Source organism: Bufo bufo, chromosome 1 (genome assembly GCF_905171765.1).
Source record: "Bufo bufo chromosome 1, aBufBuf1.1, whole genome shotgun sequence".
In the NCBI taxonomy this organism is placed as follows: domain Eukaryota; kingdom Metazoa; phylum Chordata; class Amphibia; order Anura; family Bufonidae; genus Bufo; species Bufo bufo.
The window spans coordinates 267,004,250-267,021,816 of record NC_053389.1 but is presented as its reverse complement, the minus strand read 5'-3'; the positions used below and the strand labels follow the sequence as shown (position 1 = coordinate 267,021,816).

Below are 17,567 nucleotides of genomic sequence, written 5' to 3'. Positions count from 1 at the left end.
CCTTGTGTCCACAATAAATCTTACATTTCGTACCTACAGAGATTTTTCTTGACCCTTCAGATCCTGCATAGTCTGCATAGTTGTTCATGTCTACAAAAAAAAAGGATCAGAATCAGATCTCTACTGTAATGCAAGCACAATGAGTCTGAGCAAATGAAGATTTATCCCATACACCATGGGCATAAGTATAAAAGATGCAGAGGTACTGGGTTCTGGTGCTTCTTTATGGCCCAAAAGTCCCTCTGCACATAGGAAGAGAGAAATACTATAAATGGGGGATTGTCCTATTACAGATTTTCCATCTCTGAAGCCTCTTCATACTGTACCTACAAGACACCAACAGTGAGCACCTTCTCTCCAAACTATCTCACCTCTAATCAAGAACTCTAGTCATATCCATCCTATACTAATGTTGTTCTTACAAAAGTAGTAGGTGGTTATTTTCACTAATGGCACGTTGGGCCATACAAAGCACACAACTGGGTTATTGTAATAACAGTTTCTCCTCAATACTTATAACTTAAAACTCTAGGTGAAAGCAACGGTGTTTAAAAAAAACAAAAACCCTCACTCACCTTTTTAGGACCAGGACCAGAATTGATGAAGAACCATAATTAGTTACAAGACCACTACGGTCAATCAATAGCCTCAGCGGTCACATGTGCAGGAATGGCACATCACTGAAGAGGCAGTGTGGCACCATGGCACTGGAAAGGAGAGTTTTTTAAAAGGTGAGCGGGGGAATTTCTTTTTTAACACATTGCTGCCCTTGAGTTTAAATTACCCTGGACAACCCCTTTAAAGGGTATGTCCTGTGTTCATTTTTTTTGTTTGGCAAAGGCATATACAATATAAGATGAAGGATGTATTTTGTATTTCTTTTGCAGACTTATATGTTTACCTTGTTATGGGATAAAAACAAACCTAGCGTAGTCTGATCCTGCAGTCATCCTTCAATCTCTCAGCTTCTTGCTAACCTTCAAACTTCATGTTAACCTACAAACTTGTTGAAGCTTCATTATGCAGCATGTATTTCTTATAATTACTGTGATGACTGCTGTGCAAATATTCCATTAACAATTGTTGTCAGCGCAAGATAAACTCCGGCCTTACAGGGATCAACAAAATGCAATCACTGGATATCTGCTGACATCAGCCGTTGAAACATGAAAGATCACGGTGACTGATGGGACAGATGTGTAATCTGTTTATTTGTTATGTGGATTAGGATGAGAGGATGGTACCCAATATTAAATAATGCCCATAATAAGGCTTGGCCTGCACTATGATATCAAATTGCATGTAAATTGTGGTAAAATTGAAGTCAGACCTCAACTGCAATTGTTCTTGAACCTGTGGCTATTGCAAACATTCTGGTACAGTTGGTCATGTTTTACATGGCCACTAGATAATCTCCTTCACATAGGAACAACTGAAGTGATTTTAGTGTAACAAGCCCATGGAAGCCACTGAAAAAGATTTTAGATGGCCATACAACACCAGATAGATGGTAGTGGAACCCTTCAATTTGGCAGAACTAACCAATTATATCATGTATTTATCACCTAAAAGTTAAGTGTCACATTTGACGTTTTTTCTTACTTTAAGTTTCCCTTTCTACAATTATTGAAGTGTGGATACACATTTGAATACCAGTTTAGGCTAGGTTCAACATTATAGGGGCAGAACAGTGAAAATGACGCATTGCTTAAGCTATCGCATGTTGGATACCAACTACACCTGACAGACAACATTGACTGTAATGAGGTCCGTTGGGTTTACCATTAAGGTGTACATCAGTTTAACAGATAAAAAAGCTGTACTACTTTGCCCAGCAACATTGCGAGTCTCCAATGTAAATGTTAGATATGGTAATGGTGATTGTATTGCGTTATGTATCTTGTACTGGTCCTATTTTATAGCCTGTATTACTGTATACTGCAGAGCTGCATTCACAGTTCTGCTGATTGCTGCTATCATCAATCAACATGTCCACAGCCACATAACATAATAGCTTTGCTTACGATCATGATGCAATAACCTCTCCATTTTCTCTCCCCCTGTTAAGGAGGCCATCATTGTGTTTTTTTTACATGCAGAATCCTCTTTTTCCCAATGCGTGAAGTTCCTAGAGGTGGGACCTCTACATCTCAAATATTCATAATATATGTTTCTATGTTTGTAAATAGAAATGGCCTTGCGGTTCGCCCGGCGGTCGTTTCGCGGCGAACTTTGCCCGTTCGCAATTCGCCGAACATTCGAACATATGGTGTTGTCCGCCGGTGCAATATTCTTTTGCATTGCGCCAAACTTTGACCCATGACAGGTGGGATGGGACAGGTGGGATGGGACAGGTGGGGTGGGATGGGACAGCCAATTGAGATGTTTAAGCACATGGACACACCCCCAACCTATCACAGAACCCGATCTGGCAGCCATTTTACATTCTGTGTTTTGCCAGTGTAGGGAGAGGTTGCTGTGTGGAGCAGGGACAGGCTGTTAGGGACACCATAAGATAGCTAATAGGGCCACAAAAGTTCTTCTAAGGACTGGTATAGGTGTGCTATCGATAGGTGTGATAAACTGAGGGGTGTCATATACTTATAATATACTTTCTAACATAGAAAGTATATTATAGTGCATTTGTATTGTATGTGCAGTTGTGTGCGGTTCTGCTGCGAAACTGCAGCTATACAGAGAGACAAACACTATTGGAACAACTATCTGCAACTGGTGTGAAATACCTGTTGCCCCCAGAAAAAACTGATTGAGGGGTGTGATATACCTATAATATGCTTTCTAACATAGAAAGTATATAGTGCATTTGTATTGTGCAGCAGTTGTGTGCGGTTCTGCTGCGATACCACAGCTAGATAGAGGGACAAGCGCTATTTAAACAGCTAATTGCAACGTGTGTGATATACCTGTTACCCCCCAAAAAACTGATTGAGGGGTGTGATATACATAGTAACATAGTATATAAAGCCGAAAAAAGACATCTGTCCATCCAGTTCAGCCTGTTATCCTGCACACATCACTAATTCCAGTTCTCCAGTTTTATTAGTCAGGCTTCTGGCATTAATATACATACAATTAAGCGGTTTATGTATATTTATGTATATTTTTTACCCTACACCTTTCCTTCTGAACTGTTCTAGTCCCTCCTTCCATTCCTCCTCCAGTCCCACTATACTTTCTAACATAGAAAGTTTAGAGTGCATTTGTATTGTTCAGCAGTTGTGTGCTGTTCTGCTGTGATACCGCAGCTATATAGAGGGACAAGTGCTATCCAAGAGAGGAAGAGGAGTGGAGTTCAGAGAGAGAGAGAGACGGAGCTGCAGAGAGGAAGGAGAAGGAGGAAAAGCAGGCAGAGCTCGTAGGGCACAGGAGACAAAAAGCAGACTGCAACTGTATCTGGAGCGAGCCATCCACCATGCACGGTCACTTCTGGCGCTCCCAGGACGCTGGCACTTGGCTCCACAGTGTGGACTTTGCTGACACTAGTGTTGCCACCTGCAGCCTGTGCTGTCAACGCATAAGTCGCGGTAAGCCCAACACTCACCTAGGGACGACTCACCTGGCCTCCCATCATCGAGCCCAGTGGGAGCAACGCCGTCAAAACCCACAAAGCCACACTCCTGGCTCTCCACGTCCTGCCTCTTCTCCTTCTCCTCCCATTTGTTCTCCACCTTCGACCGAACCGTCGTCGCGTTCATCTGGCAGAAGGCAGGCTTCCGTGGCCCAAATGTTCGAGCGTAAAAATTTACTGTATACTGCAGAGCGACAGTAACCGCCTAATGTACCTCCAGCCACATAATCACAAGTTATTTTCTGTCAGGTGAATACCTAATTTTTGGGGACTGTACTGGCCTACAGTAACATTTTTATCCAGTGACTACCTAATGTACAGTACCTCCAGCCACATAATCACAAGTTCTTTTCTGTCAGGTGAATGCCTAATTTTTGGGGCTTGTACTCCAGTGGCCTACAGTAACATTTTTATCCAGTGACCTCCTAATGTACCTCCAGCCACATAATAACACGTTCTTTTCTGTGAGGTGAATGCCTAATTTTTGGGGCCTGTACTGCCCTACAGTAAAAATTTTATCCAGTGACCGCCTAATGTACCTCTAGCCACATCATCACAAGTTCTTTTCTGTCAGGTGAATGCCTAATATTTAGGGCCTGTACTGTCCTACAGTAAAATTTGTATCTAGTGACCGCTTAATGTACCTCCAGCCACATCATCACAAGTTATTTTCTGTCAGGTGAATGCCTAATTTTTGGGGCCTGTACTCCCGTGGCCTAAAATAAATTTTTTCTAGGCTCCAGCAGGGCACATTTTTGAGAGTTTCCCTTTAAGACACATAAAAATGGCCCTGATTGAAATACATATTTTTTGTGGGAATTTTTGCCAATGATGCCCTATTTGGTATGTCACTGTCCATGTTGTGGGACTATTTGTATACTTCTATTAAGTATTTGGTGGCTGCAAATATGACCTGAATGTTTTTCAGGTTCGCCTGCCATCAAAGTGAATGGGGCCTGTTCGTCCATCACTATTTGTAAATACCCACTAAATCAAGTTGTTTCTCAGTTTAAAGTTGTCTTCTCTTGGAAGAAGGAGAACTGTCAAGTGCCACTTTTTTTTTTTTTTTGGGGGGGGGGGGGGGTAGCTGCTGGATAAGCCAATGTCTGACATTTAACAGTCCCTGTAACTTGACTTGGAATATACGCCAAACCAGGAACTTCTCGACAAGGAAAAATAACCATCTGTTTCTGGGTTTTTGCCCCTCCTCAGTGAAGTGCATGTGGCTGGTTTGGCTAGATGTGAGGTCTTTGACATGGATTTGACTTTTTGTAGCGTGCCAAGTATTTTTGACATGGGAAAGTGAGGTACAATGCATCAATATTTAGTCTTATACTCACATCCTTTTAAGTATTTTTAACAATGCATTGTTTTGACACAATGTAGGAGGATTAGTAGAATGTGGCTGTTTACTTTGAGAAACAGCAATACATCTGTTCATAAACTACATATGGTATTGCAGACCAAGTCTAATGTAGTGACTGTGGACATGTTTTTCAAAGTTTTATTAGGATTTTGAAAATGGCACTGTCATTGGTAAACAGAGGACAAATGTTCATTCATTGTTTTTTATTAAATGTGTTTAATCAAATATAAGAAGAAAAATGAACTGAGTGAGGCTACACATCATCACGGATGGTTTTGTGGTTTTCAAACTGTTTCTGTGGTTGTTCTAGGCTCATGAACTTCTAAATGCTCCCTGAATGCCTTGTTGAATAATGACCTCATATCATCATGATCTATCAGTCTCTCTGGTAAACCATGTACTAGTATTATTTAATTGTAGGCTGAGCCATGTGCCATTATTATTTCACTGTATAGTAGTCATCGACTCCCCTCCCCCAAACCCTTTGAACATTCAGACTGAGCTCCAAAACCAATGAAAAGCCTAGCTTCCGAGGACTTTGCATTGACAACTGTCACTGGCATTTCCAAGGCTAGGAAGTTGACCAGTTCTGATCCCATAAGAAACTTAGTATGCACTTTAGTAGTGTAAAGTATGCACTTAATTACTGTTCACAATCCCATAATGCATTTTGTATGCATTCTAAGACTGTGATCCATATAAAAGTCAAGCAATATGGCTCCTTTCTCTCCTAAACTTAATTAATCCTCAAAGGTCGACAGAATTGCTGCATTGGTTGTTCATAGGATTTTAATTTTGTATACTAAATATTGATGGTTTTAATTCTTGAGCCAGCCATGCATAGGTCACCAGGGAAAAAAACCTAATTGCTTGGCAAGGTGGCTCTAAAAATGCATCAAAGCTAAAATAAAATAAAAGGTCCCAAGAGAATGAAAGCATGTTGTTTTAAAGGGGTTGAATGTGATTAGATATGATTCTACTTTTTCCAGGAACAGCTCCAGTCTTGTTTAATGGTCACTTCTGGTATTACTACTCATCAATATTCAAGGACTCAGTTGCAATATCAGCCATTGTTTATGGACAGGTGTATAGTTGAGGATGACTACTCCAGTCAGCTGATATATAATCTGGCAGCCTCTACAGAACAATGAACAGCAGATCAAGACATGGGATGATACCCGTGTGAAATAAAAGTGAGAGTGTAATTGGTGGCGCACCTCATGAGTTGCAACTATGCATGTAGACAAATAAAGGTCTTCTGTAGACTTGCTGCTAGAATTTGGGAATTCTCATTGAGGCCGTAAGGAGGTAACCAGACATATATCTGAAGAGGACAGAGGAAAAAATCGTAGGGCTAGTGATTTCCACAATCAAAAACTTATATATCGCCTATAGAAAGGACACACAGTTGGCACAGCTACCTATGGTATGTTGGTATGAAGTTTCTCTGGCACAACTTCAGCGGGGTGCTCAGAAGCAAAAGTCAGTGCATAAATGCGCCTCCATAAGAAGAATATCCTCGGCACTCAACCGCAGTGAATGCCTTGGAAATTCATGTTATGGATGTACATATATATCACCCATATGTTCTTATCTGAGGAAGGTGCTGTTATCCCGAAATATGTCACTGGACTCATTGAACCATCTTGTCTACATTAGAAGTCTTCGATTGTGGAAAACGCTGGCTCTGGGATTTTTTCCTCTATCCTCTGCAGCACATATACCGTAATCTGGCTGGGGAGGGGAAATTGATGGTCATTTTGCCCTTTGAAACATCACCAAAGCTCATTTAGGCATCAACAAACTGGAGACATTATCTAAAGTCAACAGAAGATTAAAAACCACAAGGTGTGCCACGTTTGTGCATAGGTTGCATCCAGTATTTCAGTTCAGCCCTGTTGAAGTGAATGGAACCAAGTTGCAAGGCCACACAACCTGGGGACAGACATGGTGCTATTTTTGGAAAAAAGCAACAATATTTTTTAATTCGTAGACAATCTCTTTAATGATGTCCTCATAAGGCCCATGAAGAGGATATTTATAGAAGACAGTCCCTTTAAGTAAAATCTTTTAGTTGCACCAAGCAGAAAATTCTAATTAATTATACTATTAAGCGGCTATAAATCAAATATAGAGCTATCACTTTTCTTCTAATGGGTTCACTTAAATTACATATCGGCTAATGGCTAAGGTTCAGATGGAATAATTAGAAGCAGATTCATGGAAGCTGCTAGTGCTTGACTGGATAATTGGTTTTACTTGTTTAATTGAAGAATGATAACGGCATATGAATTAATTTGAATAATAATTGAATTAATATTATTTAATTTCAGCCAAATAAGATCAATTATTTTAAAATGTTGTAATATTTCCAAGTTAATATAACTTTAAGATGGAATGTTGTAAAGGAATATTCCCATTTCAGACATTCATGCGGCAACCAATAGTTGCCGGGAAGATGAAAACACACCAACTGACTGTGCTGTACTTTTTCCATAACTTCCATGGAAACAGGAAGTTACGGAAATACGTAGGGTGCAGTAGCTTCCATTTATTCTGAGGGGATTTATGCAAACAGCATAGCACAGCCATAAGCCATAAGCAAATGTACTGTAGAATGTTCTACAGAAACAGTTGCTGGCATGTGACTAGAAGCTAGAAGCAGTATCATCATTGCACACCCTCGGACAGTCCCATTTTTTGCTAGACAGTCCCAAAACTGGACAGCAAAAAGAGAATGGCTTGTTCAAATTTGGAATAAAAAGGCATTTTGCAACAATTGAAGACAATCCTGGACATGGTAGGACTAAAAATGACCCATGATTTGGGATTCAGTTACTAGAAAAGGATACCATTGTTCTGCACATCAATGCACACATTATTGAACCTTAAAGAGAATTAAAATTAAAACAATCCCTAATATAGTTGCATCAGGAGGGCAAAAAAAATAGTTCCTAGTTTTGTTTACTCAGTATCACATGACCCCTCTTAACCAGTTTGAAGACCTTTCTGTTTAGTCCCTCTGTTAAGAAGCTTAGAGGAATGTTTAGCCAGTGAAAATGCACCTACTTGTATAATACTGTTAAAATATCACATGGATGTTCTAATTTGAATAGGTGCATCATAATGATGGTTTATTTTTTACTTCTTGTGTACAGAAGTTCTATGTTCTGGGTTACTTCATGTGGCACCTTATTAAAAATATATTCTCTAAACTGCTTCTATGAAAGAATAACTCCCTAATTATTGCATGTGATGGAGACAGCTATAATTTTTGTTCTGAATTCATCTGGACCCTTATAGAAGCTCTGTGAAACTCATAGGTTGTATAGTATTACACAAATATAACTGCCTTCTTACAGAAAGAGCTCCACACCTGACCACTAATTGTGTCTGTTATTGCAGCTCAATCCCAGTGGAGTGAATGGGGCAGAGCCACAATGCCACACCCAACCTGGGGACATAAATCAGTGCCCAGATGTGGTTGCAATGCCCCACTATTTATCTTCTTCAATTTTGACACCTCTTTAGCTTGAACTACAGCATAAACATCGTGTTTACTAGAGATGAAAGAAGGCTCGAATTGACTGAAATCTATATTTTTCACAGCATATTTGCTTTTTGTGATTGGTAGCTGTGTATAAAATCAGGTCTGTCAAAAGCTGTTCAGAAAATTGGTATATAAAGAGCCGGGTTTAAATACAGCAAGGAATAATTGAATGATGACTCTCTCAGACCGTGGCAGCAACCAAGGGTACCCATATCTCCGGCCTTGGTGTGAATGGTGGGGCCCTGGAAAATCACAGATTTAGGGTCCATTCACACGTCCGTAAGTGTTTTGCGGATCCGCAAATTGCGGATCCGCAAAACACAGACACCTGCAATGTGCGATCCGCAATTTGCGGATCCGCACTTCACAGACACTATAATAGAAAATGCCTTTTCTGGTCCGCAATTGCGGACAAGAATAGGACATGTTCTATTTTTTTCAGGAACGAAATTGCGGATCCCGAAAAAACGGATCCCGAAAAAACGGATGTGGATCCCGAAAAAACGGATGCGGATCCCGAAAATGCGGATGCGGATCCAGGAAATGTGGATTTGCATCCGTTCCAGCCCCATTGAAAGTGAATGGGTCCGCAAATTGCGGAACGAATGCGGACCCAAATTACTGACGTGTGAATGGACCTTTAATGTGACTTTAATGCAGTTACATTTTAGTGTCCATTTAACAGTCACATATGGACCCCTGCTCTTCTGCTCAACCTAATATGATCGCCATCGAACCCTATGGCAATCTAAGTTCCTTTCAGTATAATTGTTTGGGTTGTCTCAGCCTTTGCTACTATAAAATGGACACTACAATAAAGCTACATTATGCCCATCTGAAACTAGCCTAGGGGAATGTTCCACTTTAAAAAAAATAAACTGTTGGTAATCCGCATATATTTACAGATGATTTATCTGCAATGTATTCGGAAAGTCTTCAGACTCACTTTTTTCACATTTTGTTGTGTTGCGGTCTTGTGCTAAATAAAATAAAAATCAAGTTTTGCCCCATCTTTCGCCACCTAATACCCCATAATGACAAAGTGAAAACAGAATATTTGGAATCTAATTTATTGAAATGGAAAAACTAAAATATTGCATTGACATAAGTATTCAGAACCTATTCAGTGCTTAGTTGAAACACCTTTGGCACCGATTACGGCCTCCAGTCTTTGTGGGTATGATGCCACATGGTTTGCACATCCGGATTTGGTGATTTTCTGTCATTCTACCCTGCAGATTCTCTCAAGCTCTCTCAGGTTACATTGGGAATGTTGATAGAAAGCTATTTTCAAGTCTCTCCAGAGATGTTTGATTGGGTTCAGGTCAGAGTTCTGGCAGGACCACTCAAGGACATTTACAGAGTTGCCCCTAAGCCACTCCTGTGTTGTTTTTGCTGTGTTATTAGAGACATTATCTTGTTGAAAGGTGAATATTCACCACAGTATGTGGTCCAGAGCACACTGGATCAGATTTTCATTAAGAAGATCTCTGTATTTTGGTCCATTTAGCTCTCCCTAAACTTTGACCAGCCTCTCTGTCCCAGCCAATGCTTCACTGTGGAGATGGTAGTGGGTGGGTGAGAATTTTGTTTGTCACAGTTTCAGTCTTTTAGGTGCTTTTTGAAAACTCCAGTTGGGCTTTAATGTGTCTTTTGCTGAGCAGAGATTCTTTCTGGCAACTTTGCCATAAAGCCCAGAAACAAGATCTTTGGAGTTCAGCCAGAGTCACTATCGGGCTCCTGGTCACCTCTCTTACCAAGACCCTTATTTCCTGATTACTTAATATGGTGGGATGGTGAGCTCTAAGAGAGATGGGAGGCCCAGAGCTGAATTTCAAGTGTCATATCAAAGGGTCTGACATACTTATGTCCATGCAAAATTTTAGATTTTCCTTTTTTAATACATTTTCAACAATTATGGAATTTTGAATGCAGAATGATGGGGGAAAACTTTTTTATTTTTTATTTTAGCGCACGGTGGCAACATAACAAAATGTGAAAAAATTTAAGTATCTGAAGACTTTCCGAACACACTGTAACCCATAGATTTTTTTCTTTCTGATTATTCTGAGTCACAATGAAATATCCTATGACATATTTTTCCCATTCTAAAATGAGGTTTCCTTTTGACTTCAGCTTTTTTTCCAAATTGTGAAATCCCAGACTCAGAACTCTCTTGATGCCAATAATCCATATGTATTATAGGTTATGGCTTTTATTACATATGCACTTGAAGTATCTGGTTGTGGGTAATGGAAGTTGGTAATCCCATTAATATATACATAAAGAGGTATTAATCGAAAGACGTGGGTCTTACAAACAGTAGTGTTATCCTAGTCAGCCTCATTTATAATTTTTTAAACAGGAATTACCATGTAGCCCAAAAACAGCCATGTAAATCTATTCCACATATGTACTGAAATTGAGAGTACTGTAATACAAAGCTCATTTATTAGCCAAAACAGAGTGGCTACAAGAATATCTCTAATTTTGGAGGACCCAGTAAATTAAATGATTCTTATCCACTGTGGAAACACTGGAGGGAAATGTAATCCTTTCTATTGGGTTCCTTCACAGACTACAGCTGATGCTTCTGACAAAAAGATTGTCCAAAGTATAGAGTTTCTTTAACAAAAGAAAGTTAACTTCCGAATTGAGATGAGCAAATTTCTTAAAATTCAATTTGTGTCCAATGAATTATATCCAAATTGAAAGTGTTCTGACTGCCTAGACATCTCTATTTCTCTGAATCGAATCACACAAATATTGGCTTCATTAGAATGAGAAACTTTGTAAAATTCAGGTTGAATTACCACATTTTAGAATCACTTTGCTTATCTCCAACTGGAATTTGTATTTTGGAACATCAAAAGTGTCTTATATAGTCTTAATTGCCTTGATTCTGTAGATTCATAGGCCTGTTGATCTAGTTGTAGATATTCATATTAGGATTTAGTATAAAGTGCTGTGGATGGGGCAGGAGAGTCACAGGAACTGATATTTCTAGTTATCTATACAATGTAAAATATGAGCAACAAACCAGAGGAACCCTGCTGGTATTTAGTTGAATTCAGAGAAAAGATGATGAATACTGGAGCCAAGAACAATTATGAGAATTATCTACACTTGGTGGGATCATTTAATAGTTCTGGTGTCAAATATGAAAACTATACCATTGGGACCTTGATGATATGTTGTTAAATTTAGTGACCAGTTGATGCAAACTGGAGCCGAGAACCATTAGTATAAGTATAAGAGACATCTTCACTTGGTGGGATCCATTAAATAGTTCTGGTGTCAAATATGAGAACTACACCAGTGGAAACTTGCTGCCCTTTAGTTGAATTTAGCTTTCAGATGATGCAAACTGGAGCTGAGTATCATTAGCATGGGTATGAGAGGAATCTACAATTGGTCAGATCCATTCAATGGTTCTGTTATCAAATATTAGAACTACACCAGTGTAAACTCACTGATATTTAGTTGAACCAGAGCTAAGTACTATTAGTATGGGTATAAAAGGCATCTACCCTTGGCAGGATCCAATCAATGATTCTGGTTCTTAAAGACATTCAAGTCAAAACTTTATAGCTTAACCTATAGATTTCCTTTTGACCATGGACATTGTGATGTTGAATAATTTTGTGTTAATAAACACAAAAGTATTATGGGAGTGATACCTGTATTAGCTAAGCAGAAAAAGTCATTGCAGCTTTCAGAGCACAGGGCTCCTTTTTAAGGCAAGATCACAAATTAATGACTAGGAAATAAGCACATTATTTAGATAATATTACCACAAAACATGTACATGGGGAGATACATAATTAAGATAAGACATACAATGGTAACATCAGTAATGAGTCTGTAGATAAGGGATTTGGAGCTGCACCAAGAGTGTGTGGAATATGGACATATAGTGGCTCATAAATCCAGGTGTTAGATTTAGTTCTTGATTAAAGTCTGGAATGTGGTCATAAGCTTAAAACCCCAAGTTTTTCTGTCCGTATGACTCTTAAAATTCCCTTTATGAATTAAAATTTGTCCATGGAGTGTCCTGGTCCAGAATAATTGTTTCCCACAGTTGTATCAGCCTTGTGCTTTATTGTGTATCTGTGTAAATTAACTCTGGATTGCAGTTTCTGTGCAGTCTCCTCAATATAAATTCCTCCATTAGGTCACCTTGTACAAAGTATTGTGTACACCACATTGGAGGATGCATATAAAAGTGTCCGTGATGTTATAGATCTGTTCGCTTCTCTGCCTTTTGGCTAAGATCAAGTGTAGTATCGAGAGGTGCTGCCTTGGTCTTGGCCGGAGGTGCCCCGGGTACCCTGACCGTTGGCCTTGGGGGAAGGCAGTAGTTCATAGCTGCTGCTGGACCCCTTGCTGCTATTGGAGGAAAGGCTTAGTCCCGGGGCAACGGGGAGCAATCACCTTACCTGCCCACTAATCTTTTGGTGGGTGAAGGGTTTTGTGAACCCGGAAGAGATGGAGTCAATGGATGTGCCAGAAGTCCAAGTTCCTAAGAACGATGAAGTTCCTGCATATGCGATATGCGAGGATCAAGAATGGAGTTTGTTTTGTCTTGAAGGATTCTCAGAAAAAGGAATACGGATTGGCTTTTCTGGTGGAAAAGGTTCTATTCGCCTTATTTGGGATTCAGAAGCACCAGGGACTTTCGATGCTAGAATTCCCTAAGAGGGGATACTATGATGTTGTTTTCAAAACAGATGAAGATTATAATTGTTTCTGGAGTCGCTTTGATCTTTGTAAAAGAGATCCGGTGTTGGAAGGTGTGGAAATATGTCCTCACTTTCCGAGAAAAGAAAGAATACTGGTCATTCAAATGTACAGTCCCCATGTACCAGAAGAAGACATTTTGTTCTTTATATCTAGATTCAGCAACGATGTGTTTTGTTTTGTTTGGGGAAAGTTTATAACCAGTATGGTTTTTGGACTACTAAATGGAGGTTTACGGTAAAATTAAGATGTGATGATGATGGAAAATTTATTTTCCCTCCTAGTCATTTCAGAATTGGTGCAGTTAATGGAAATATTTTTTTTGCGGGGATGCCATGTTTCTGCAGTAATTGTAAGCAATATGGACATAAAAAGGAAAATTGTTCATCTGTGTGGTGTCATAAGTGTGAAACAAAAGCAAAGGACTATTCACAAGCAAGAAGTTGCAATTTGTGTGGTAGTGATCTACATTTATATTGTGCCTGCCAAATAGTCGAAAGGAAAAGAAAAAGATAGAAGATAGGAAAAGAAAAGCTCAGGAAGAAGCTATGATTCTAGAATTAGAAGAGAGGGCTAGGGATATTGTAGAAGAGGAAATAGAAAAGAAAGTTGGAAAAGAAGAAGTGGTAAAAGAAAGGAAGAAAGAAGAGAAAAAGAAGAAAATGGAAAAAGAGATAGGATTAAAAATATCTAATTCAGAAAGTGAGAGTAAATGTGGAAAATTTTGAATACCAGAAGAGTATACGAAATGGAAAGGCCTTTTAGAGACAGAATTCCCTGGGAAAAAACTAGGGAAAGCAAGAAATAGAGTTTTAGATGATTATGAAAAAGACCCAGTTATGTTTCAAAGGAATTTCAAGTTGGAGGGATGGTTAGTCAAATTTCTGGATGAAAAAATTGATGTCACAATGGAAGAATTACAGTTTTTGGAAGATGCTCTACTAATTGCTGTTAAGAAAACGGGTCGGAGGGTTCCGTAGGGGTGTTAATTGTTTTTTGTTTGTATATATGTTTTTTGAGTTATTTATAGTAAAGAAAGACCACGATGATGAGTTAAATTAATGCAACGTGGAGTTAAGATAATACTGTTTCTTGGTAATGGGATATAATGTGTGTTTTGTGTTTTTGTATATTTTTTTTTGTTTTGAAATAAAAATGAAAATAACCATGAGGATGAATGGCAAAGTATAAGCTTACGTTATAGAATGCTGAGTACTTTTTACTGAAATAAGATACTAACCATTCTGAATGGTTCTTAGATTCCTGGTGGCCAGAGCCCTGCCAGGATGTAGAGTAGAGAACCCCACAGCAAGCCTAGGGTGTACGGCTTGGGTTTAAAGGCACCCTTGCTAAGTGACCAAGGCTTCTGCTGGATCTAAGCTAGTGGCGCCAAAGTTGAAGACCGGAGCCACAGACGTGGCATACCCTTCAGCTTCGGCTGAGGGTTGCCTGGGTGTACCCCCGGCTTTGGATAGGGCTTACCTGTTTTGTCTCAGTCCCTTGCAGGAGCCTTCTGGCCCGGAGGGACTGGGAAAGGTTTATGGGGGGCCCTTCTTCTTTGGAAGAGGGCCTGTGATGGACCGTACCTAGTGCACGTTTTTTGTGTGGCACGCTGCACGATTTTGTTGCACGGGTGTAGAAAGCACGCTCCTCGGGTTTAAAAAAAAATAAAATCTGTTGGGTATTGGGTATATGGACTGTATTTGTGGATAAGACATTTGTGCGGATCTTGCATTTTTCGTTATTGCATAAAAAGATGTCAGTCTCTGGTGGTCATTAAAGGGCACTTCTGACAAAGAGATTCCTTCCTTTGGTGGTTGTTTGTATGCCAGAAAAGGGTAACTCTGGAAATATTTATTTTAGGCTGTTGTCTTTGTTGAATATGGGGTGGAGAGCCACCACAATCTTCCTTAGGATGCACATTTGAATACTGATGGTGTCCTGCTCTTGTCTTCCTTTTGTCTATACTTCAAGAGGCTACTCTTTGGAATCTTTGTGGCCCTATGTATTTGCTCATCTATAACCATTGGATGATATCCCTGCTGCAGGATTGTATTCCTTAATGACAGCAGGTGTGGCTTTCTGTCCTTGCTGTCTGAACAGATACAAATATATCAAAGAGCCTAAATGAATTTTTTAAATGTGTTTATGGTGAAAGCTGTCCCATCTAAGATATGTTGGATGGCCTGTAGGTTTATAATAGATAGATAGATATTTGCATGTTTTTGTTCCTTATGTATATAGTTGTATCCAGAAAATTGATTTGGGATTGAAAATAATTAACAGTAAGCCTGATGGTCAGATGTTTTTATGGAAAATCAGTAGTTCCTCCTCCTCCTGAGCCAGACCTGATTATCAGCAGGTCATCAATATACCAGAAGTATGCTATAGGTTTGGTTGTGCAGTTCGATAGAACCTCCTTTAGTTTAGCCACCTACATGTCTTGTTATAATAGCCTTTAAATGATGTGCCTATTTCTTATTCATTTGTGATCTTGCCCAAAAGCTCTGAAAGCAATATGACTTTTTCTGGTTAGGCATTAAATGTTTCAGTTCCATTGTACTTTTATATTTATTAACACAAAGGTATTTAATATCACATAGTTTTTTTTTCTAGCTGTGCAATTTTCACTGCACATTATGACCACTGACATTGGTTTGGGTCACCACCACCCTCTTGGCACAAGAAATAAGGTATAGTTATGTGGCTCTACCCAGGCATATTAACTGAATAACTCTGCCTTAAAGGACATAAAGGAGATATCGCACACCATAGCTTTTGCTTGTAACTGGGAAATTGTATGTTTGGTCATATGTGGTGTATTGTCAGTAGGCAGGCTTGTAGTCAAAAACAAACCCGGAAAGCTTGGCATTGGCAACTCCCTTCTTTAAGCAGAGCATCTCACCCTCTGGAGGACTACATAACAGTTCATTCATGGATGAATAGGCTGTATGCAATACCACATGCAATACCACATTTCTCCAGCAGTGGCCACTTTAGAAGGATTGTGTTTTGCCGTTCTTGGCTTTCCTCAACGGGTTTTTAGCTGATTTTAGGAGTTTCTGCTGCTGGAAACAAACCGTGGGTCCTTTACTCCAGATGAGACAAACCCTTTAATCTTAAGTCTGGAATAAACTTATTTTTTTGTTCATTTTCACTTGGGAGAGCTGATTTAGTTCCATGTAGCTATAATACTGAGAATTCTAGCTTAAAGCATATTAGTCACAATTTCAGATACCAGTACATCTGTGACCATCAAAACTTCAATGACATTCTTATTAAACATGTCCAAGAACGCCCTGTGAGCCTAATTATTAAATCCCTCAATTACATCTGAACACCACAGGCAAATCCTTCAATATAGACCTCAGTTCAACTGAGGACGATGTAGGAAACGGCCTTGTGTGCATTCTGATTGGAAGCAGAGTGTTTTGTGAACTCTTCCTATCTCTTCTACATGGCTGGTTGCTATATTAAGCTTTGGCTCCTTTGAGACTCTGAACAATTTCAGATCTGCAATGTCACATTTTATCTCTGTCATTAAAGTTGTGCGCAGTGTTGAAATTTCTTAAACCTGCTCATGTTTCTCTTTGTTCATTAATATCCAAAAGAATGAAATCAGTAAATTAGAGTGTAGACAAGTACCTAGATATATAACAATACTGGGCAGAACTATGTGTTTTCATAGATAAAGATAAAGAAGATGAGCAAATCTATTCGCAGATTCGTAGATTCGTTTCGAATCAGTTTTTTTTCAGCTCTAAATCGAACCCGAATCTTTTCTAGTTCGATTCGGACAAATCTTGTAAAACGGCGCCCAATAGTGTTCTGTCGCCACCAGACAGGAGGTAATTGCAGTCAGTTGCAGCCAAGCAATAACCACAGTTTGCGGAGGCAACGATAAAAGTAGATACAGTTACACCTGACGCTGTATCAGACCGAGGCGACGGGTGAGTGAAAATTAAAAAAATTAGCAAAAAATGAATGAAACGAGATAGGAGATTTTCATTAAAAATAAATCAGTGTTTTAGAGGACTAGAGGGGGTTATATACAGGGAGTGCAGAATTATTAGGCAAGTTGTATTTTTGAGGATTAATTTTATTATTGAACAACAACCATGTTCTCAATGAACCCAAAAAACTCATTAATATCAAAGCTGAATATTTTTGGAAGTAGTTTTTAGTTTTTTTAGTTTTAGCTATTTTAGGGGGATATCTGTGTGTGCAGGTGACTATTACTGTGCATAATTATTAGGCAACTTAACAAAAAACAGATATATACCCATTTCAATTATTTATTTTTACCAGTGAAACCAATATAA

General features: G+C 39.2%; 1 protein-coding gene and 1 pseudogene across 5 annotated transcripts in view; both read left to right on the top strand.

The window, feature by feature from the left end:
• NTF3 (neurotrophin 3) overlaps positions 1–17,567 on the top strand; it is a 139,760-nt gene that overhangs the window by 47,093 nt on the left and 75,100 nt on the right. The gene's annotated exons all lie outside the window — the stretch shown is intronic.
• Positions 12,754–12,896, top strand: LOC120987348 (annotated as a pseudogene).